This window comes from Cervus canadensis, chromosome 8, assembly GCF_019320065.1.
Source record: "Cervus canadensis isolate Bull #8, Minnesota chromosome 8, ASM1932006v1, whole genome shotgun sequence".
NCBI classification, from domain to species: Eukaryota; Metazoa; Chordata; class Mammalia; order Artiodactyla; family Cervidae; genus Cervus; species Cervus canadensis.
The window spans coordinates 42,201,805-42,227,051 of record NC_057393.1 but is presented as its reverse complement, the minus strand read 5'-3'; the positions used below and the strand labels follow the sequence as shown (position 1 = coordinate 42,227,051).

At 37.5% G+C, this 25,247-nt stretch overlaps 1 protein-coding gene across 8 annotated transcripts in view; it reads right to left on the bottom strand.

The window, feature by feature from the left end:
- The window catches only part of LOC122446204 (cGMP-dependent protein kinase 1-like), an 849,064-nt gene that overhangs the window by 297,736 nt on the left and 526,081 nt on the right, over nt 1–25,247 (bottom strand). For 2 of the 8 annotated variants that reach the window (XR_006270818.1, XR_006270819.1), the window contains exon 6: nt 16,760–16,883. The exons of 5 other annotated variants lie outside the window; for them this stretch is intronic. The gene's annotated coding sequence lies outside the window, so the exon portion shown is untranslated. Of the gene's footprint in view, nt 1–16,759; nt 16,884–25,247 lie in introns of those variants that run through there. One more of the 8 variants, XR_006270816.1, reaches the window with a different exon arrangement.

Sequence of the window (25,247 nt, the reverse complement as noted above, 5' to 3'; positions counted from 1 at the left end):
TCCCAATCCCGATCCCCCCTCCCACCTCCCTCTCCACCCGATTCCTCTGGGTCTTCCCAGTGCACCAGGCCCGAGCACTTGTCTCATGCATCCCACCTGGGCTGGTGATCTGTTTCACCATAGATAGTATACATGCTGTTCTTTTGAAATATCCCACCCTCACATTCTCCCACAAAGTTCAAAAGTCTGTTCTGTATTTCTGTGTCTCTTTTTCTGTTTTGCATATAGGGTTATCGTTACCATCTTTCTAAATTCCATATATATGTGTTAGTATGCTGTAATGTTCTTTATCTTTCTGGCTTACTTCACTCTGTATAATGGGCTCCACAAAAAACCTCGAATAGCCAAAATAATCTTGAGAAAGAAGAATGGAACTGGAGGAATCAACCTGCCTGACTTCAGACTCTACTACAAAGCCACAGTCATCAAGACAGTATGGTACTGGCACAAAGACAGAAATATAGATCAATGGAACAGAATAGAAAGCCCAGAGATAAATCCACGAACCTATGGACACCTTATCTTCGACAAAGGAGGCAAGGATATACAATGGAAAAAAGACAACCTCTTTAACAAGTGGTGCTGGGAAAACTGGTCAACCACTTGTAAAAGAATGAAACTAGAACACTTTCTAACACCATACACAAAAATAAACTCAAAATGGATTAAAGATCTAAATGTAAGACCAGAAACTATAAAACTCCTAGAGGAGAACATAGGCAAAACACTCTCCGACATAAATCACAGCAAGATCCTCTATGACCCACCTCCCAGAATATTGGAAATAAAAGCAAAACTAAACAAATGGGACCTAATGAAACTTAAAATCTTTTGCACTACAAAGGAAACTATAAGTAAGGTGAAAAGACAGCCCTCAGATTGGGAGAAAATAATAGCAAATGAAGAAACAGACAAAGGATTAATTCCCCTTGATTTTTAATGCATAAAATAATAATGCAAGAGCAGTCAGCACTTCGGAAGAATGGAAGTTTCCTTCTAAGTAAGAAATCTGGGTAAAAAAGCATCACCTTAGCAACAACACATTCTACAATTGTCTGTGATTGACATTGGTATAATATCCTAATAAAATCAGCTAGTTTTATTCACTGCTCCAGTACTTTGGTTAAGGAGGGGGCAGAGGGAAATGATTATCGGGAGATTAATAAAAGTGAAATCTCAGACTTGATCTGAGTCATAATAAAGACACTGTATCATATTAACCTTATTTCTACCTATAGTCCATCATGGACACCCCTCCTCATTATCAGCAAAAACTTCATTCAAGAAGAAAGTATCTGAACATGAAATAAGTGTTGAGGACAATAGCAAAAGTTGTACAAAAATATCTACTTGGAAAAATCAACCTGAATTAATCGTCTCTCACCAGACTTATTTCTCATCACTCAGTTCCACAGTGAAGGAGGAAAATCAATTTCATTACAAAGCACCTTTTCCAATCACATCTCTCAAGCTATTCAACATCAGAGCTAACATTTCCCAGGTATTTTATCACTGGTCTACCTCAATATTTATGTGATGGTTTGAAAACTCTGTTTGGAAAAAAGGAAAACGAAATACTCTCACATTGTGAAAATGCATCAGCCATAAAAACCCAAATTCACTCTACACAGAGTTCAGTGTCAAATGCAAGCAAAGATTTACCAAAGCTCCATAATTACATACTAACAAAGAATTAGAAAAAAAACTGAAATTATCTATTCAGATCTACAGATTTAGCAAGTATAACATTAATTCTTCTAAATCTTTTTTTTTTTTTTTTTTTTAAGCAGTGGATTCAACTAGGAAGAACTATAAGTAATCCAAAATGGAATCAGAAACTCTTTTCTATTAAGACCCAATTTGGTGCCCATAAGCTAATGTTTCTGCCTCTCATGCTGTATCAGAAAAAAAAAAGGATATTAATTAAATAATTGCAAAGAAAAAAGCAGCTATGGTATTTTGCATACCAAAGGGCCCTAAAGAATTTCACAGACTTATGGTAAATGCGGAGGAGTATAAAAAGAGCAACTTAAAAAAATTATTCACACCACTTTCATTTATAGTACTGAAATGACTAATTACTTGCCAAGCTCTGTTTATAGAGAATTCTCTTCAAGACACTCAATGTATTTTATAGATCTGTCTAATTGATCTTTTCCATTTTATGGATGTTAAAGTTATTTGTAAAATTAAAATTCCCTTGGAAGAAAAATTAAAGGCAAAGGGAATTTAAGGAAATCAGCTGAATAAAGGGTACAGCTCAGAAGAGAATTCAGTTGTGTTGTCTCCTCAGCCTATATTGTTTTTAAAATATATATTGTTTTAAAAATATATATATATATTGTTTTTAAACAATATTTTTATACAATTTAAAACAATACTTTGAACAATATTTTTAAAGAATTTAAACAAACAAACAAAAAAAAACAATCTATATTGTTTTTAAAATATAGGTTGGGCCAGTAGGAAGCAAACTCACAACACTCAATCCTAAGCATTTCCCTCCTTCTTTCTTTCAACAGCTTTGAGGTATACGCACACACACACACAAGCACATCTTTAGTAATACTGGCAGTTTGATGAGTTTGGACATAACTATCTCCAACAACTAATTTTAAATACAGCTCACATCATGTGGCCCAATAGTTTAGTCAAAATCCAATATGGAAAAAAAATTAAAAACTACCTTTACTTTTCATATCAATCATAGGAATGAAAGAAATTTTGAGGGATCAGTTTTCCTCTTAGCTTATTTTCATTCATTTATTTACTATAGATCAAGTACCTATTATGTGCCAGGCAATGTGTTAGGCATGATAGTTTCAATAATCAGCAAAACAGACATGGTCTTTATGCAAACTGAATTCCTGATTGCAATCTCATCAAGAGCATCATAAGTTAAAATGACCTCTCATAAGTTTGTATACGTCAAAGAAGATACCACGATTTCATGAGTATTTCATCCAAATGTTAAAAGCTTTGAGTAGGCAGAAAATTCTTCCACATCTGGAATAAATCTTTCTTTCGATAATTACATCAAATTCTTCATGCTGGATATTCCACGGACATGAAAATTAGGGCAATATGCAAAGATCATACATAGAATTTCAGAGTATTTAACTTTTCCTCAGTCTCCTCTCCTCTAGATACCATTACCATCATGAATTTACAGATAACCTGGGGATTTACCATAACACAGCAACCTACCTAAAAAATATTTATTATGCATGCAGGTGTCTGGCACTAACTGGATTTGGATGATATAACCATGTAGAACACAGACGGACCCTGGTCTCTTAATGTGATGTTTAGACTGGTGTAGTAATCATTTCTCCCATGTTAATAACACACAGGGATTAACTTACACTTTTTAAAAATCTAAACTCCCCTATTCACTTTGTTTTATTTTCATTCTCCTATGTATTCGGTTTCAATATATTTTCCAGGGACTTCCCTGGTGGTCTAGTGGTTAAGAATTCACCTGACAAGCAGGGGACATGTGTTCAATCCCTGGTCTGGGAAGATCCCACATGCCACAGAACAACGAAGCCTATGGACCACAACTACCGAAGTCGGCGCACCCTAGAGCCCATGTTCTTCAACAAGAAACACCACCACAATAAGAAGCCTGTGTACCACAACTAGAGAAAGCTCACATGTAGCAGTGAAGACCCAGCACAGCCAAAAATAAAATAATAAAAAATTTAAAATATGTATTAAATTGTAAGAAATAATGTACTTAATATATCTTACATATAAAAGCATCTCTATAATTAGATAGAGAAATATAGGAGCATATTATTTTAAATTTAGTACAATATGTCATTGGTGACTTATACTTAATTAACCTATGCTAACCAAGATATTGGGTTTCCCAGGTGGTGCAATAATAAAGAATCCATCTGCCTATGCAGGAGACACAAGAGACATGACTTAGATCCCTGGGTCAGGAGAACCGCTGGAATAGGAAATGGCAATCCACTTCAGTATTCTTGCCTGGAAAATTCCATAGACAAGTACCTGGCAGGCAATTGTCCAGGGGACTGCAAAGAGTTGGACAGGACTGAGTGAGTGTGCGCATGTGCACACAAACACACAGCCAGGATATTGGTGCTCTTAGATACAAAGATTTTATCATTGGGCTTAGAACGAACTGTCCCTTACTAGGATTTATGATATTAGGTATCATTTGACTTCTTTGGATTGCAAATAAATCTCCTGCAAAAAGTAGCATGCACCTCATAGGTTTGCTGCAAAGATTAAATGGGTCGGGAAGATCCCCTGGAGGAGGAAATGGCAACCCACTCCAGTATTCTTGATGGGATAATCCCATGGACAGAGGAGCCTGGAAGGCTACAGTCTATGAGGTCTCAAAGAGTCGGACATGACTGAACACTCATGCACATACAGTCTATGAGGTCTCAAAGAGTCGGACATGACTGAACACTCATGCACATAAGTGTCTAGAACAGGTTAGGGATAAAATAAATGTTAAGTCTTCTTTTTCTCTCTTGAGATAAGATTATAGTTGGCTGTGAACTCATCTAGTCATTTTGCCTTCTGGGTCATATTTTTGCCAGTTTTGCTGAGGCATACAGTAGAACTTCCCAGGCTCAGGGAATGAATAAAAGAAAGGTGATGGAGTTATTTTAAAACTGCTGGTTTTGCTGTTCCTATATTGATGACAACAGGTATATTAAACTCTTTGGAGATGAGATCATATTTAGAATTTAGCAAGTATATAATGAGATGCCTTAGGATTCAAGTTAATAAGAGAAGGAACATCCTTGTACTCTCATGATTAGAAGTGTTACTTGACTTGGAAAGAATTAGGTTAAATCAGTTTTCATTTTCCAGAAATGACACTGAACAATGCAAAGTTTTGTTTAAATAAATCTAAATAATCTGACCCAGATTTCTCTGCCCCTCCCCCCATATTTTTCTCAGCTTTTCTCCAAACACAAGAAAATTCTTAGATGCACTGCACTTCTCAGGTGGCATCAGTGGTAAAGAACTCAACTGCCAATGCAGGAGACATAAGAGATGTGGGTTTGAACCCTGGGTTGGGAAGATTCCCTGGAGGAGGGCATGATAACTCACTTCAGTAATCCTGCTGGAGAATCCCATGGACAGAGGAATCTAGTGGGCCACAGTCACAGAGTCAGTCACAACTGAAGTGACTTACCATGCACACACACTGGAAAGAATAACTAAGTGAAACACAATCAGTTTTCAGTCCTGACTCCACCATTTACTAACAGGTGTGATATCAGGCAGGTTATCCCAGCCTTTTGAGACTTGTCTCTATAAAATATGGAAAACATATACCTTACTTAGAAGGTTATTGAAAAGGTTAAATGAGAATGTACATAAAGCACTCAAGACTGCATCGCTAGCCTAAAGTAGGCACAAATATGTCATTTTCTACCTCCCTTAATACTAAATATGTGTTTAGAACGAGTGCCACATCTCAAATACATTGCTAAATGGTGCATATAACCAACCTAGTTCAGTATTTCTTCAAGTTGAATGGCTTCTTCCATAGGATATTGCTCTCAGAATAATAATGAAGGTTTGGTTTTAAATATTTTCCATGCTTTCTGAATTATGGAGCACGTGGCTTCCTTCAAAGAGATCGCTCACATCAAGGATCTAACTTAAGCAAGTTCTTCTTTTGAACAATGAAGGCAGATTAAAATACATTTTCCTTTCAATCCTTATAACCAAGAACAGCAGCAGAGCCATGAGAAATTACAAAGAGTAGATTATTTTGTTTGGCAACCAGTCATCCTTGACCAGCCTTTAATATTATGAGGGATGAAGAAATAATGAGCCAGTATGTCATTCTTATTTTGATACACAAATAAAATTTAAGAAATGCTGACAGCTAAAATTTCCATTTGCCATCATTTCAAATCCTCCTCCTAAGTATTTCTTGCTTCTTTTTCCTGCATTTTATGCTCACTGCCCTACTTTAGGTACTCATTGTGTTCAGCCTGCATGTGCCAATTTGAAGAACCTTTTCCTTCTGGCTTCTCAGCACCTATAACTCAATCTCCTCAATTTCTTCAACCCATTTTTTTTTACATTGCTGATAGAAGAGCAAACTTTCTAAAAGACAAATCAGACCATGCCAGATATTGTGTGACTATCCAAAATTCTTCAGTTGTTTTCTTCAGTTACTTCATAACTGGACATCAGTGTTACAAGAGAGCCAACACTTGAGGATCCAAGACCCAGAGAGAAGAGGAACAGAAAGTAAGCCTGAAGACGCAAGCCATTGTATGCTCTGAGTCATGTGGTAATTCCTAAGTAGAGCACCCAACAGAAAATGGTCGCTAAAGGTTAAGAAATTAAAAGAGCTTTAAACAGTTTCGCAATTTGGAAAGACAGAAATTGGAGTTCAAGGCTTGCTAAGTATGAGGTACCCTGGCGAACATGCCAGACTTTCTCCTGAGACTCCTGAATGGCTGCATCCTAGGAGAAAGGAAAGATCCTACAAAATGGAAACTTGGATCTTACAAAAATGGAAACCCAGACCTGAGTCAGTTTAATCCCTGACTGGATTAGATCAGCTTGACCTTTCTGTAACAGCCTCCCAGTTAAAAAGGAAAATCCTCTCTGGAGGAAGAAAACATTAAATAATTGCAGAAATAGACCTGTGGTAGCTGGATAGGAGAGTTACAAGCCATAAACTTTAACTGTGGTAAGTATATTCAGGAAAACAGAGAACAAGGCAAAAAGTTCAGTGTCATTCTACCTACACCCGCTTCTGCCTCAGTCTTGTTAATTTCAGTGAAAAGAAGTCATCTTTGATTCCTACTTGTCCTTCAATCTCCAAATCCAATACATCAGTAAGATGTATTGGAGGCTAACCTTTCCTCAAGTATGCATCTTTTTTTGTCTTTTTTTTTAAAATGTCTACTGTTCATCTCCACAGCTTCTACGCAGGCTGTGGGCTGCCATCCTCTCTCTCTTGGGTTCCTGGAAATAGTCTTCTGCTGGTCTTTGTGAATCCATTCTCATTGCCTTGCAATCTATTTGACATGCATCAATCAGACTGAATTGTTTTTTAAAGTCGGTTAGCGCAAGCCACTCTGCTACTTAAAGACACTCCAATAGCATCATATTTCATTAAGAATAAGCTGAAACTGTTTATTCTGACCTAGAAGGTCCTATTTGATTTGGCCCTGTCCTCATTCTTCTATTTCAGTTGTTCGTATCCAGGGTTGATTGGGAATACTGGAAACATTTTAGCTGTTACAATTGGATGTTGGGGGTAGGGGTGGCTACAAGCATCTAATGGGTACAGGCCAGGCATGCTTCTAAACACACTACAATTCAGAACACAGTTCCTCACAGCAATGAATTATCCAACCCAAAGAATCAGCAGTGCCAAGGCTGATGAAATTCCATCTCATATGACAGTCTATCAGTGGCTTTTACTCTCGGTTATCTGCTTTCTTCTCCTTCTCAGAACAAGGCCAGTCCATCTTATCCGCAGGTCTTCTGAACTTGCTGTTCTCTCTACCTACAACGTTCCTTCCTCTGATTTTCCCAAGGCTGGCTTCTTGCATCATTTAGGTCTCGATTCATACGTCTCCTCCAAGAGGCCTTCCGTGACTGCTCCTTCCAAAAGTTTCCTCTATTGTTCCTGATAGTCCCTCAACTAGTTCTTTTCTTAATCCAGAACTTACATTTGCACACTTTATTGTCTACCTCCCCCACTAAAATGTAAACTCAATGAATGCAGAAACCCCCTCCATTTCATTCATTCCTCTATTCCCCATGCTTTGAATGGAACCAAATCAACCATAAAGAGTCATAAATCATTTGTTTCATAACGTACCAGATCAACACAGCACGTGCCTACACTAACTTGACGGAAGTTGCAGTGAGACTGTGTTTCATTGCTGAGACTCAGTCTGTATCCAATGGGTATTTATTCCTTTGGATTTTTCTCCCCCTTTTTCTTCCTGTCAGAATTCAGGGTCACTAGAACTTGATTGTGTCCTCTACCAAGTATTTGTGGAGTATTTATTACATGCAAAGAATTGTGCTAAGCGTGACACTGTGACATAGATGGCATATTCCAAGTCAGCAGAGGGGGAGAGCGATAAGGACAGTTTAGTAACACTCCTGAAATAACATAGCAAGTCATTTTGAAACAGACAGATAAATAAGAGTTTCACCTAGCTGTTCATTTCATACAAATGGCAAAACATTGTGTTTAGACTGAATGGGACTGAGATTTCACCAGAGTCTCAGTATAATTTTCTTATCAAGAACATTTTTGAATGATACTCTATGAATACACCATGATTCACTCATTCTATAGCCTGCTTGAGGATTTTGTACATTTATACTGGCTATTCTCCTTCTTTATTGACAAAAAAAAAAAGGTCTACTTAAAAGCTAAGGAAAACTTAGAACTATCAGAAATGAAATGTTACATTATTCATAAGACAATGTCTCTGAATGTCTTATAAACAGGATAAAATTTCTTATTTCCTATTTATCCTCTGGTGATTAATGTAATCTAAATATGTTGTATATACCTTATATAAAAAGTACACAATTAGGCATACAAAAAGTCATTTCTTAACTTCCTTATTTGTATATATACATCCACTATTTCCAATCATTCCCAGGGGGAAGAACTGGATTAAATTTATACTAAGAATAGAAATTTATATTCTTAGTTTAAATTTCTATTCTTAGTTTAAATAGTCCAATTTACAGGTCTTTCCTAAAAATTGTTTATATTCAGTAATGTCAAGTGAAAACAGCTGGATGTTATAGAACTTTCCTGTATCTTGGTGCACATTCTATGATGCTTTCAGAGTTGATGCTATCTTCCTTGGGTTGATCTGGATTCGATATTATCTGTTATCTACATAATTTCATTTTTCCTTCACTATCTTTCATCTAAGTATAATTGTATATATACACGCACGCACACACACACATACCCACACACTTGCTACATCTGCAACAGACTTACAACTTAAGTTTGGCTTTAATTAAGTTATGGAAATAGAGTCTTTAACCAAGTTCCTTCAATAATGCTATTAACTTGTAACTACATATATCCTCATTGCAAGTTGTTTTAATTATTATTTATTTCACATTGCATGTTACACAGTGCAATCGGCACACATGACTGAATTAGAGTTTCCCCCATATAATGAAATCATAAAACCCGAGAGCGCTATTCAATTATACCGAAGAGCAAGCTGGAAGTTCTTTTCTCGTTTTTCAAATTGAACAGTCTCAGCAGAGGGAAGATTAGATATTTCTACATTAAAGTCCATCATATATTTGTCAACTCAAATTGGAAAAAAAAAAAAAGCAGATTTGACCTTAGTATGGATATATGTTAAAGGACCTCATAAGGACTTGAAATGGGACATGAGAACTTCTGAACTGGCTGAGTAAAGTGTTTTCCTTTCTATAAAATGCACCTAGTGCAGAAAACAACGTGTCTTTTTGTTTTTAAAACAAGATACACTTAAGTCCTTTCGGACAGTGAGGTTACATATCTGAAAGAGGGGAGAAAAACATTTATGGTAAAGCCCCTTTGTTTAAGACTTGTGATTGCTTTTACTTTTTCCCATAAAAGCAAAAAAAGAGCATTTTGAGCATTTTTCAAATAAAATGCAACAAAACCAAAATCAGCATTACCATTTCTGTCCTTAAAGCAATGACAAAGGGTGTCAACACCGGCCCTGACTTGGTAAGTTTACTCGTTCAAACTCACAGAAGCCAAGGTGTGGGTAATGGGCAACCCCTCTGTCATAAATTTCCTCACTCAGTGATCCACACTTATTCCAAGTGCTGAAGTATTCAGAAAATTAAAGAGTCCCACCTTCAAGTAGATATAGAATCCAAGTGTGGCAAGACATTATGTAACTCTACATTTGGTAGGGAATAAAGGGAATGAGACACTCTTGTAGCTGTTTTCTTAATATATAATTTGTCTCTTTATGATTTATAAAATAAAGCTGTAATAAATATGGTCTTGGCCAGAAAGGTGAAATAAGCTCCACATTTTGTCTGATCTGAGAAGTATACTTTCTATTATTAAACCTAAATGTAATGGCATTTGAAATAAAAGCTCATCTGTCCAAAGAGTCAGACCCCTATCCCTGTGTCCCCATTTTAGAAAATGTGTGCATTTCCCCCTGATATTTACCTCTGTTTTAATTTCTCAGTATCAGCATTGTGATAATACAGCATTTTTGGAACGGCTGATGAAGACAGAGAATCCTAGAGGTATCAGCAGCCAGCCGCTCCTTGTGCCTCAGGTCTGCTCTTGCAAAGTGACCATCCCTTACTTTTGAACCTGACCTCATAATTTACCATGATTATTAGTGTTGTTAGATAATTTGGATTCAGACAAAACAACTGGAACAGATGCGAGAGGTTGCCTAGGTCAACAACAGCATAAACTCTGGCTTAATACAGTTTCATCACATTTGTGACCATCAATAATCCCACATGAAATTATGAAGCTTTCAGTTAGACATAGTCCATTGTCAGTATGTGTGGGGGGAGGGGTGGCAGGAAGGAAGGGAGAAGGGGAGGGAGGAGGAAAAGGACAGAGAGAGAAAGTGTACAAGAGCTACTAACTGTGGCACTAATAAATGCTATGATGTGGCTTTGGAAATAATCACACTAGAGTTTCTACACATATTCTGCCATTTAGCATCTTCATGACATAAAAGAAGTTATTTTCTTTCACCTAAGTTTCCTCATATGGATATAATATTCTTAATTTCACAAAGTTTGAGGGCTAGATGAAATAATGTATTTGAAAGTATCAGATACACTAAGAGAATTCAAATGTCAGTTTCCATTCTCTGAATAATAAAAAGCGATCTGCTTCTGCCAGAATAATCAAATGACTGGGTGATTTATTTATATATGAAATACATGCCACTCAAGATTATGGAGTTGATCTTAAAAACATAAAAGTAGAAGGAGAGATTAGAAAAAGAGTAATTAGGGGTATCCCTATGTGTGTGGTTCAAAGCCCATAAAGTTACAAAATATATTTAGATTCTGCAAACAAGTCTTATTAGATCTCTCCATCTTGCTCATTGCTCCCAGAAGAATTCAGGAATTTATTTGATAATTGAGTCATATTAAGAACATAGTTATTTATACATAGTTCAAAATATAATCATCAAATGTAAAACAGGTTTATATAAACATTTCTAGAAATCATGCCTGTGAATGTAATATACACATCGTTATTGCCATGAAACACCCAGAGTTTCCTGCATGAGATGAAATTATAACAATTCATCAGCTTTTGTTTCTCTGAGAATTAACATTCCAGAAGCACTGCTACTCATTCTGGCAAGAGGCATCTTAATTTACTTCAACTCGATTCTGAAAATCAGGAGAGAATCAGACAACATGGGATAATAGAAGGATTCAAAAGTTGATGGTTTGATCCTTTCCAAGTGAAGGCATTCAAAACCTATTGCTAATATTACTGATGGGGAAACATGAAGAATGAATTAAATTTACCACTTCTAACTCCATCGGTGAATACGGATCAATCTGTGCTTTAGAGTCAGTTTCTTATTTGATGAGGATACCCTTACAGATGTATATCAGGAAGCAATAATGTAGACAGGCATATATGTGTATTAGTGCATGGACTTCCCAGGGGGCTCAGTGGTAAAGAATCTGCCTGCCAATGCAAGAGACACCAGAGATGTAGGTTTGATACCTGAGTCATGAAGATCCCCTGGAGGAGGAAATGGTATCCAACTCCAGTGTCCTTGCGTGGACAATCTCATTGACAGAGGAGCCTGGCAGGCTATAGTCCATGGGGTCTCAAAGAGTCAGAAGCGACTGGGAGAGCAAGCGAGTTGCATGGATGTGTATGCATGTAAACGTACACAGTCTTACCCATCCATTCACCAACCTATCTAAATTAAAGAGAAAATTAAAGAGGAAAACAAAATTAAAAAAACTAAAGTTCAAGCCTTAATTCTGCCTGCCTCTTATTAACTCCTTACTAGACTATAATTTCCACTGGGACAAGAATTCCACTCACTAAAGCCACTCTTTTGTCCTTTCCATCTGGAAGAATTTACAAATAACTGTTCAATAGCTATTTCTTGAATGAATAAAGAAGGGTTTTTATTGTCTTCTTTGTTTCAGGTACTGTGCCATCCCTTTGAGCTAGGTTTTTGCACTTAATTCTTGGAATTATACTATAAAGTAGAATTTTTTTTTTTCCAAATGAGGTAATTGAAGTTTAAGGAGACCAAAATAAATCTCACCAAAGGTCTCCGAGTTTAGTAAGTGGCAGGGTCCACACAGGCTTCCTGTGGTTTTGATTTCTGCATCGGTAAATTGGGAATGGCAATGCGTGCACTTTTCAGTGTTGGTTGTGAGGATCAAATCAGATCATCAATGCACATGTGTCTGTAAAGAATAAAGTGCTTACAAGTAGGAAGTGTTACTACTATAACTTCACAGGCTTGGGCATGATGTGATCAGCAAAGCCAAGTCCACTCCTAGAAAAACTCGAGGAGTATGAGTGCCTAATGGGAAGAGCTCTGGAATCCTCTCCACTTCCTAAAGACAACACAATAAGTTCATAGAAGAAAATCATATGAGTTGGCAGTGAAATAAAATTCTAGGCCTTACTGAGTCAATACATTTGTCAACTATGAAACAATAATAAAACTACTGATAAGCAAACATATACCCTGGTCTCTCACTGATTGTATCACTAATTATACTATCAACAGACTTTTAAATTTGGGTTAAGTTAAAGGAAATACAAACTCCTGAGTATTTTAAGAGACATGCTTCCTACAGTTTACTTTTTTTTTTTTTTAATTTGGAATACTTGCATAGTTCTAAGTGGGGTTAATAATTCTTACGATAAACACAGGAATTGCACTTTGTGTACAACCTCAATAATAATTGCCTGATTCAACGAAATATTATTTTGAATGAAAGATAGAGGCTGCAGCCTTTGGCATTAGCATTACTCTGCAGCAAATGCATTAGGAAGGTCAGGAAAGCATAGCAAATCAAATAGTAGGAAGAAAAGTGATCACAAGTAATATCTTCAATATAAGTTATAAAATTAATTTCTCCCAATAACAGTCTAGAGATACACAATTAAGCTATATTTTTTCCAGTATTCAGGTATGGATGTGAGAGTTGGACTATAAAGAAAGCTGAGCACTGAAGAATTGATGCTTTTGAACTGCAGTGTTGGAGAAGACTCTTAGAGTCCCTTGGACTGCAAGGAGATCCAACCAGTCCATCCTAAAGGAAATCAGTCCTGAATATTCATTGGAAGGACTGATGCTAAAGCTGAAACTCCAATACTCTGACCACATGATGTGAAGAACTGACTCACTGGAAAAGACGGTGAATGCTAGGAAAGATTGAAGGCAGGAGGAGAAGGGGACAATAGAGGATGAGATGGTTGGATGGTATCATAGACTCGATGGACATGGGTTTGAGCAAGCTCCAGGAGTTGGTGGTGGACAGGGAGGCCTGGCATGTTGCAGCCCATGGGGTCGCAAAGAGTCAGACACGATTGAGCAACTGAACTGAAGTGACACAACTAGAAATATAAAGCATATTAGTAAATCTCTTTGTGGGTTTGTTCAGGACACATGAGCAAAGCACAGTTTTTCTCCTCTGTACATTATGTTGCCAAAAGGAGGAGAGGGAGGAGAGTGTAACTTAACTCTTTAGAACATAAAGCAGAAGTGTTTTTGGTTTTGCTTTTGTTTTAAATTGAAGTATAGTTAAATACTGGAGTGGGTTGCCATTTCCTTCTCCAGGGGATCTTCAGGACCCAGGGATTGAATTCAGGTCTTCCGCACTGCAGGCAGACTCTTTACCATCTGAGTCACCAGGGCAGTCTACATATTTAATTTACAGTGTTGTGTTAGTTTCAAGGGTACAGAAAAGTTATTCATTTATACACACACATACATACATATATATATATATATACATATATATATATACACACATATATATATATATTCTTTTCAGGTTATTTTCCATTATACATTATTATAAGATGCTGAGTATAGTTCTCTGCACTATAAACCTTTATTGTTTGTCTGTTTTATATATAATAGTGTGTATATATTCTTTTTAGATTATTTTCCATTACAGATTATTACAGGATGTTGAATATAGTTCTCTGTACTTCACAGTTAACCCTTGTTGTTTATCTATTGTATACATAATGATGTGTATATGTTACTCACAAGTTCCTAATTTAGCTCTCCCCTCTTTCTCCTTAGGTAACTGCAACTTTAGTTTCTATGTCTGTGAGTCCATTTATATTTTGTAAGTTAATTCTTTTGCTTGAGAGAAAAAACTGTTGTCATATGATATCACTTATTTATTGCATCAAAAACATTATGCAAAATGAACTATCACAAAAACAAGATGTACTGCAGAACACCCCATGAACTTTCACATTCTCCACCTTAGTCTTATCATCACAGGAACTGGTAAACTCCTTGAAAGCAGATTCCAGGTCTTCTACTCTGTTTCAACCCCAGTAATACCCACCATAGTGCTCCATGTTAAACTCCAGAAGCATTTTGATATAATACAGATAATACACACACTTGGACTTAAACCCTAACACCAGAATTTCTCACCATTCAGCTGTGTGCAGAAAGCTTAATCCCTCTCTTGTCTTTGGTTTCCTCATTTATGAAATAGAGATGAAACCATCACCTTAATAAGACGAGACGAGACAGCACAAATAAAAGCCCTACATGGTGCAGTTCACATCAGGGGCTCAGAGATACCAGTACCATTTCATCATTCCCTCTATCACTCCTCCTTTCATTTCATTTGTTTCATTTTATCCTTACAATCGCCTCTATAGACACATTTATGGCACAAATCCTAATCTGGAGAAATTTAAACCATCAGTGAACTTGTGATGAAATTAAGACTCAAATCTGTGTTCCAGTTTCTACAATGATGATTTTCCCACATATCTCACTCAAAAATTAATCACTTCTTGCACAGTGTCAGAGTCTTGTCAGTTGAAGTCTATTTCTAAAATATTTACTTAGCTTAATATATGTGCACACATATTTCTTTTGTCCTTGGTATTTCTGGGCTTCTTTAATGATTGTGTCAATCAGAGCTTATTATGTGAATAGTTCAATACACTGTTTGAAATAACTATTCAAACCATTACAATGTTGTGAAGGAGTCACCAGCTGTAACATTACTAATGAATATTAATGCTCTTTTATATTTGGCTGGCATTGAAATAACAGCAGTTGTCATGTAGCATCAACAATTTTAACTAGGGTACTCTATAAAGTCATTTAAAATCTGAAATGCCCTCCAGATTACATTTTGTGGTCAACACACAGTCAGGAAGTCAGCTGTGACCAATATAGCTAACAGCAATACCGTTGGAATAACATCATGACAAAATGGGATTTAAAAACGACTCATTTCCCCCTTCTACTACTTCCATTTTTATAGAAGGTAGATTAAATACCTTCTAATTTGCTCAGTTTGGATAAAGAGTTGTATAAGAACAACTTTTATTGCTTTTCAATCACATTGAATGAAAAGAATAGAATTGGACAGGAATGAAGAGAGCTGAAACAATAGCAGTATGTAAGCACTGAGGCAGTTTTCTGCCTTTTGAGAAAAATCTATTGTAAGAAGAATTTATGGCTGTTGGCTAGATCCACAAGAGTGACCTGATCATTCAGATGTGACAATATATTTAAGACTTTAAAAAAGTCACCCTCACAAGACAAAATGGAACTGCTTTAGAAATATTTCAAAGCAATTTGTTAGCTTTACATGTCGATCCCATCAACATTAATCGGATATTGCACACATCCTTCCATAACTCACCATTAATGCATGGGTTAGTCACGTCCATGCTCAGGATTCTTTCTAGTTTATGCAACTGAAATTACTTTTAAAAATATCAACATGAAAGTCTTCATTTACTAAGGCAGACCATGTGCATATTCTTATACATAGAGAAGCAAAACATTGATAAGTAGGCATCGTGTGTGGTAATGACCCCTCTTGTGTATAACACTGTGTCTGTATTAGCTGCTCAGTTGTGTCTGACTCTTGGCGACCCAGCCATGGATTGTAGACTGTACCCCACGCCAGGCTCCTCTGTCCAAGGCATTCTCCAGGCAGGAGTACTGGAGTGGGTTGCCATTGTCTTCTCCAGGGGCTCTTCCCGACCCAGGGATTGAGCCCCAGTCTCCTGCACTGCAGGCAGATTCTTTACCATCTGAGCCACCAAGGAAGCCCTACACTGATAATATCAATAACCAACTTTCTTGAGTATTAATTCTTTGCCAGATCATTTTAAAATGCATCACATGCACTCTCATTTAATCTTCAGTCTAGCTCGATGGGATAGTTATTATCATAATCTCCATTTTATAGATGAGGAAACACAAGGTCACCTAGCAAATAAACAAGCTAGGATATGAATCTAGGCTGTCAGACTTCACAACCTGCACACTTAACCACTAAACTACTGACTCTCTATAGTATATCAATAGTATATTCACCATTCCTTGTTTTAGACATAAAAGATTTTAGGTTTAACTGGTATATTTTAACTGTTAATCTTTTTATTTCCTAAAAAAGAAAAGAGGGCATAATTGGCCAAGAAGGATAAGATGCAGGATAAAGATCTGAGAACTCTCAAAAGGAGTTATGATCAAGGAAAGGAACTCACATGGCCTAACTGAAGGTGTTCTGTCCTCTTCCAACTTTTCCATCTGACATCAGTCTGGCTACTTCAGCCTTCCCAGTGGGGCGGGGTGGTGGTGGTCGTGAACTTGTACTGAGTCAACTGTTTCCTGTCAAGCATATCACTCATGACTGGTGAAGAAATGAGTCCTTAACAACTTAAGATAAAAGTCCAACCAGAGTCCCAGGGAGTGATATCAACACTTATTGACAAGAAGTTTAACTGTAACAGATAGCTGTCTATCTCTGAAACACTATATTCATGATACAAAGCAAATGGATCAAATATGAAAGAATTTTACAGAAAGCTAAGACAATGTTGAGGTACAGACTAGAAGAATTACAAGTAAGCACACAGCAAGAATTAACGTGCATATGTTTTATTTAGATAATTAATTCATTTAGCCAAGCGCATCTACTTTGTGAACAGGAAAAAAACCTGAAATCTTTCAGGAGGGTAAAATCTCCTTTACCCTTTTCTGAATTCTTTCAGCATCCTCAGCACATCAAGAGGTCTGTGCCAGATAATCAGAGTTTTTGCACCTTTATAATCCAGGAAATAAAATAAATGTGGTGTAACTACGGAAATTCCATGGCTTGTGGTTAAAGCTCCATACATGGGAATAATTGGAGGCATATCTTCCTTATTCTGGCTGGGCTCCATTTTTTAATTAAACAGTCATTATGCAAAGAATTAAGCCTTACTAAAGTAAGAATTTGTAATTTCTCTTTGTTTACTTTCTTTTGATAGTCAAACAACAACAAATGCCCTGGGTAGTATTTTCACTAAACATGGACTGTAGGATTGCAGTGGTAAATTCTGAAGCATTTGTTTCAAATCACCAAGTATTTAAAAATCACCGTTTTTCTATTGCTTAACCACATTTTACAATCAACACTTTTAGTGTTGCAAAGCCCTTTTTCAAGTGTTCTGCAAACATTCCTTCCTTGATAATGTTTTTATAAGTAAGTGAAAGAGATGAGGCCCAGTATTAGCAGATTGACTGAGTTCCTGGGTGATAAACTAAATCCATGGGTACTTTTTTTTCCTACAACAGTCAAATGTAGGCAAAGGTCTAGAATCTGATGACTCAAAGGTTGGCCAAGGATTTAATCAATGGTCTATTTTTATTAGGGTTCCCCAGGGGTACTAGTGGTAAAGAATCTGCCTGCCAATGCAGGAGACCTAAGGGATGCGAATTTGATCCTAGGTCGAGAAGATGCCCTGGAGAAGGCATGTCAACCCACTCCAGTCTTCTTGCCTGGAGAATCCCATGGACAGAGGAGCCTGGTTGGTACAGTCCATAGGGTCACAAGGAGTCCAATGTGACTGAAGTGACTTAGTATGCACATACGCACTACTTTGATTAAGACTTTTTTTTTAATTAATTAATTAAATTGGAGGCTAACTACTTACAGTACTGTAGTGGTTTTTGCCATACATTGACATGAATGATTGAGACATTTGAACTTGGAGAGGCTGAAAGACTCACCGAAGCTCCTACAGCTTTGGAGTAATAGGACAGTGTGACAATACACCTATCCTGAGCACATTGTATGAGCAGACTCTAGTTTATACAAAACATGCAAAAATGCTTTTCAATGAAGTTTTTGAAGCAACGTCACCAAAGTTATCTCACTGAACTTTGGCAATATGCATGGGTTACAGTGCAGGCGTCCTGTTTGTTTTCTTCTGTATCTTACACCTGAAGGGCAGGGACCAAAAAGAAGAAAAAATTAGGGTTCTATGGCAGCAGTGCAGGGCAGAGGGTGATGGCAGAGTATGGATGAAAGAAAATATTTGGAAAAAGTTCCCAGCACAGAATAGGGCCCAGTACACTAGATGCCCAATAATTCTCACTTCCCTTCCTCCTTCATAAGAGGATACAGTAAGACCTACATGTGATTTTCTAGAAGTTAAGGACTTCAGAAATTGAGTTTGAAATGAAAGAAGCTGAAATGAAAAATCCCTTTCTATTTCAGAGGGGAATTTCTCTCTCTCTCTTTTTTTTTAAACTTATTTTCCACTGCATTGGGTCTTTGTTGCTGTGCATGGAATTTCCCTAGTTGCGGAGACTGGGGGCTAATCTCTAGGCGCAGTAGATGGGCTTGTCATTGTGGACACCCCCACCACCCCCACCCTGTTGTGCAGCCTGGGCTCCAGAACATGCGGGCTTCAGCAGTTGTGGCACATGGGCTTTGCTGCTACTTCTGGCATATGGAATCTTCCCAGACTAGGGATGGGACTCATACTCCCTGCATTGGCAGACAGACTCTTAATTAATTATTAGACCACTAGAGATGTCCAAGAGGAGAATTTCTGTCTCTTGGATTTCAAATACACTCAGCTTGGAAAAACAAAGATACATATCATCTTAAGACTGATTTGTGATCCAAGCAGTAGGAGCTGATAATCAGCAAACCTAGCAAAGAAATTTATAGATTGTTAGTTTGAGAAGCAGAAGGACTTAGATTCACAATTCAATATAGTAGCGTCTTCCAGGCTTGACTAATCATTTCAAATTGTGCAATACATCTGCTGCTAATAACTCAGTAAACGTTTTATAGACTGTAGGCATGATTTCATTGGTGATCCAAGTAACTGTGAAGTTTCCATAGTGTTGTTACTCCCGTATTATAGGAATAAAATCTCAGAGAGCTTACATGATTCGCCCAGGTCACACCACCATTAAATTAGTAAAAATGAAATTGATTTCAGTTCTTCCAACACCCCCCATACTGTGCAACTTCTAAGCCCTATGGAATTGGTGTCAAAGGTGTAGGCATACAAACACAAATGCACTCCTTTGTATCAGCCAACAGTTCAAAATGCACATGAAATAATGACAGAAAAAAAAATGATGTTTTCGTATATAACCGGGTGAGTTTAAATAGCAATTCTACACTTCTCAGAGCTTGAATGTGGCAAAAGAGTGCAATATCCTAATGTGTGCATGCCTCTGAATGTGCTTACCTGGCACCAGGGATAGAATTATTTTGATTGCCCCAGATAACCTGTCTACACCTTCCTGGTTCTTGATTTGAGTTGTCAGCAGAGGCAGAATGTGATCCCTTAGAATACAGATGTTTCACTCTAAGCTAATGAATTTGGAGTGACTTCAGGTGTGGGTACGGATTCATTCATTCCCCAAACGGACTCAGAAAATAAATACCCTACCGTATAGGAGAGAAGCTTGTAAATAGCTTTTGCTTTGCTTTTTGTTTAAGAGTCATGGAACACAGAATCTGATCAAATCGAGGACTCCTCTTCTAAAAGTATACATCACACCAAATGCTGCACAAAAGTTCCAAGAATGTCTAGACCTATAAAGCCTACCCACAGACACCTCGTTATTCGGAATAAGAACGTCTGTTGTGGAGGACAAAAAAATATGTGTGCCCATATTTAACCAAGATACAATAACTCTGTTCAGATGCTTAAGCAGAGCCAAACTAACCAAGCAAATAAATCTAAAATTGGGTGTATCACTTCTACATAAAGAATCCCCTGGTCTACAGTTTAAGAAAAGGAGTTTCATCAGAGAGCTAGTAGCAAGTAAGTTCTAGAGGGATGCCATGTCCTTTTGTCAAATAGCAAGTACTGTGTAAAGTATCTTGAGAATTTCATGGAATCGGGAAATGGACAAGAAGTCAACAACAGAAACAAACAAAGCAGAAATTTTTGGAGAAGCACAGGTGGAAAGAGCGGATGTCAGCAGAGAGCTTCCATCAGCCAGGACACACACCAGCCTCACAGGAAGAGGTTCCGCAGGAATCCATCCAATGGGCTGTGGAACATCCCCAAGACGAGAAGGACCCAACAGACACCCACAGAAACTTCAACACAGCCCCCCGCCCGGAACTCCACGATCGTGATCGGTGTTCACCATGAGCAATTCAGCTGTAAAATCACATTCAGAGATATCAAAAATATAATTTATATGATGGTCTCCTTCACCCAACAAAACAATCTACCTGAAGGAAAGAGAAATCATTCCAGTCTACTCGACTTCCTGAGTGTGTTATAATCCTTTGGTTATGAGCAATAGAAATTTTAGCAAACTTGTATAAAATTTCATCTTAAACAGAAAGATAAAGGATTTTTGTTTTTTCTTTGGAAGGACAGTGCATGACTGAGAATCACAGGGAGGCAGCAGCATGACATATAAAGGTAGGAATCAGGGGATCCCTCAGTACTGTCACAGAAATCAGTGGACGGTAAGTTGAAGGAAAAATGCAGCTCCAATTGTTTTCTGTCTTTGTGTTTCATTATATAAGATTCAAGTTGAGGAGCATGACAATCACAACAAACTGTGGAAAAATTATTGAAGAGATGGGAATACCGGACCACCTGACCTGCCTCCTGAGAAATCTGGATGCAGATCAGGAAGCAACAGTTAGAACTGGACATGGAACAACAGACTGGTTCCAAATTGGGAAAGGAGTACGTCAAGGCTGTATATTGTCACCCTGCTTATTTAACTTACATGCAGAGTATAAGATGAGAAATGCTGGGCTGGATGAAGCACAAGCTGGAATCAAGAATGCCAGGAGAAATATCAATAACCTCAGAAATGCAGAGGACACCACCCTTATGGCAGAAAGTAAAGAAGAACTAAAGAGCCTCTTGTTGAAAGTGAAAGAAGAGTGAAAAAGTTGGCTTAAAGCTCAACATTCAGAAAACAAAGATCATGGCATCTGGTCCCATCACTTCATGGCAAATAGATGGGAAATCAAAGGAAACAGTGAGAGACTTTATTTTTCTGGCTCCAAAATCACAGCAGATGGTGACTGCAGCCATGAAATTAAAATACATTTGCTCCTTGGAAGAAAAGTTATGACCAACCTAGACAGCATATTAAAAAGCAGAGACATTACTTTGCCAACAAAAGCCCGTCTGGCCAAGGCTATGGATTTTCCAGTAGTCATGTATGGATGTGAGAGTTGGACTATAAAGAAGCTGAGTGCCGAAGAACTGATGCTTTTGAACTGTGGTGTTGAAGACTCTTGAGAGTCCCTTGGACTGCAAGGAGATCCAACCAGTCCATCCTAAGGGAAATCCGTCCTAAATATTCATCAGAAGGACTGATGCTAAAGCTGAAACTCCAATACTTTGGCCATCTGATACGAAGAACAGACTTATTGGAAAAGACCCTGATGCTGGGAAAGATCAAAGGCAGGAGGAAAAGGGGACAACAGAGGATGTTAGGAAAATCTGGCACTAGAATCTAGTTTCTGCTATCTGAACCTAACTTGTGGATGCATCAACGGTATTTATTGAACAGGTCAAGACTTTCTACACACTGATTCTCAATTCATGTGATTCACAAATACATCATATGATCAGGAAAAGACCACAGGCAGAAGGTTGGTTATAGAAGATTTTTAAACAGTAAGTTAGTTGTTCTGTAGTTCCTTTTCCTGGAACTATTGTTGAATTGCCAAGATCAAGCAGAACTATTACTAGGAAGGACAGCCAGAAATATGAACCTTTATTCAAATTCTGTTACTAGAAATGCAGACATGTTTAACTTTTGACATGAAGTGGGGGGAAAAAAAGTTAATACTGAAAAAAAACAAAAAAGTTGAATACATATAGTCTGTAAGTGGCAATACAATAATATAAAACCTGGCATTGACAACAAAAATAATAAATGCTAAATCAGATGAAAGCTACTAAATAATCATTTATACAATATTTAAGGGGGGATACAATTAGAAAGTGAGAGAGATACTCCCTGTGTCCATAATGATACATACTACCTAAAACTCTGGGGGAAATTACTCAGTTTGTATTAGTGCACTTACTTTCCTGCCCATTTTCACACTTAAAATGAACATTGGAGATTGTGGACTAGTGAATTTGGCTCCTATGTTTAAGTGAGAAAATTAGGTGAAATTGCACCATTATTATTCAACTAGATAATTTAAAGTTCAACCATAATACACAAGTATCTTTCCATTTCTGGGTGCCTTTCATCTAAATCCTTCTTATGCTTATTTTCTATATTAAGTTTTGATTACAGTACTAGAAGGCATTGAAAGTGCCTTCCAGTTAATTTTCACTGATCCTAAGGGAAAGCCAAATCCTGGCTATACTCGCAGCTCTATTTTATAGCCATAAAACTCTTCTTTATCCATAGGTTTTGTTCCAGCTGACCTCGCCATCCAGGAAACAGGCTGGACAGAGAATAGGTACTTGACTAAGACCTGTCTGTGGTCTGGTTGTCAGTTTATAATGCAGGTTGACCTCAAGAGCATTTGCCAAACCAATCAAAATGTTCTTGCACTTTGAGAGAGACAAAATCAACAGATGGCAAGGTGGCACTGAAGTTTATGAACACACTTGTGTATACACACTCACACACACGCATGGCAGTAGATATCAAGATATAATAAAAGCTGTGGGACAGAGACAAGGAAAGTGTTAACAATGGATTAAATAAACAAAAGGTTAATAAGGTGACAGTGAAAACAGTGAGGGTCTGCTCTTGAGGGGGTTAATGTGATCAATGGATTGTCAGAGCATGAATATTTTCTTTGAGACATTCTAGCTCTCCAGGAGTCTTGGACTAACTGGTTATGGTTACTATTCTAAACAGCATTTCAATTTTCAGAAGCCTGAGTAAAATGGAAAATAGGACCATTTCCTGCCTGGCTGACTTTGTCATGTAACATGCCTTTTGAAGTTCTTCCTCAATGATTAAGCATATTATAACACAAAGAAATCTCTGCAAACAGTCTAAGGGGCATGTTGGGAAGAGGTAAACTACACGGCAACACTGAGCAACAGGCAAACATAGAGGAGAAAGGAAAATGAATACAAATTATTGCAAAGATCAATCATTCCTAAACACTTAATTTCAGCTAAAGTACAAAAGTATAAGACTAAAGAGTTTTACTCATCCATGTTTTTTAATAACTTGAGATGAGGTTTAAAAAAGATGTTGTACTCAATATATGACATATTTTTCTCAGAACTTTGATGGATAGTGAAGTCCAGGCTCTTTATCAAAGGGAAATTAATATAGAAATGCATTGTATTTGGGAAAAAGGGAAATTTAGGCTCTAGGATATATTGAATGTTGTAAACAATTCTGATAGTATATATCCAATGATGTACCATTTCTATACAAAATGGTAAAACCATAAGAAACAAAAAATATTTAAGTTCCTTTTAAGAAGAGTGGGAAGTAGTACAGCAACAAAAGGCTGAGATGGTAGTTCAGAAAACCTTGTTTCTTGCATATATATTTAGGCTTTCATTTTCCCACTTTTTATTATATGAAAACAGAGGTATCTTTTCCAAAGTTGCCAATCCTAAAATGTTAAAGTTTCACAGGCATAGACTTTGTCCTGTTATAAAAAATAGTTAAAATTTGCTACTTATTTGATGTCATGGACTACACTTAAGATTTGTAATTTATCATTTTGTTTAATCCTTACAGTGATGTAGTAAAAGTGTCTCCATTTTATGGATGAGGAAACTGAGGCCCATAGAGGTCAAGCATCTTGTCTAGGCTATCATACCTTATGCACAGCAAGAATTCAAATTCAGGCTGTCCTATGCTAAAGTCAAGGCTGTATTTCAGGGACAGGCTCTATTACCTTCAGCTTCCCAGGTGACACAGTGGTAAAGAATCTGTTGGTCAATGTAGGCGCCATAGACTTGATCCCTGAGTCAGGAAGATTCTCTGGAGAAGGAAATGGCAACTGGCTCCAGTATTCTTGCCTGGAGAATCCCATGGACAGAGAAGCCTGGTGGGCTACAGTCCATAGTGTCACGAAGAGTCGGACACGACTGAGTGACTGGGTGTGCACCATCACCTTCAGAGCATCAGCTTGGAGGTGCAGCCTGGGTACCACAGAAAAGGATCTGATCAAGGGAGCACAGAGGCACTGAAACCCTTGCTCTTCAAACCACATGCCCTAAAACAGGGCTGCATTAGCCTGAAAGAGTGGAGCTTTTTCTTTTCACAAATACTCACTAGTTGTTATGCCCAGAAGATGCCTTCTAGCCCATCCACCTTGAGACAACTCCACGCCACTAGCAGCTGCCGGGCGCTTCTATTTAGAGGGTGGCCAAGTGTCTCTGACCAGTGCATTGATCGGCTCCCTGCTCAGAGCTTCTGCCCCTACTCCCAAAGGAACACAGGAAAGCACCCCTAACTTATGCCTCTTTAGTTTGTTTTACATGAAATAAAGCTCCCTGACCTGAAAATAAATAAATAAATAAATAAAACTGTTGTTTCAATATTGTAAGCTAATTTGCTAACCATTTTACCTTTTAAAAGTCAGAGCTCAGTGGAACAGAGTGGTGGCTGGCTTTCTCTTACAGGTCAGGCAAATCCTTTAGAGGCAAGAAGCCTAGTTTCTCCTGTATATGTGATTTTTTTTTTTTTTTTTTAATGATTAATATAATCAAGATAACAGATTTAAGGAATGATAGCTAAAGAAGCACAGGAGGACAACAT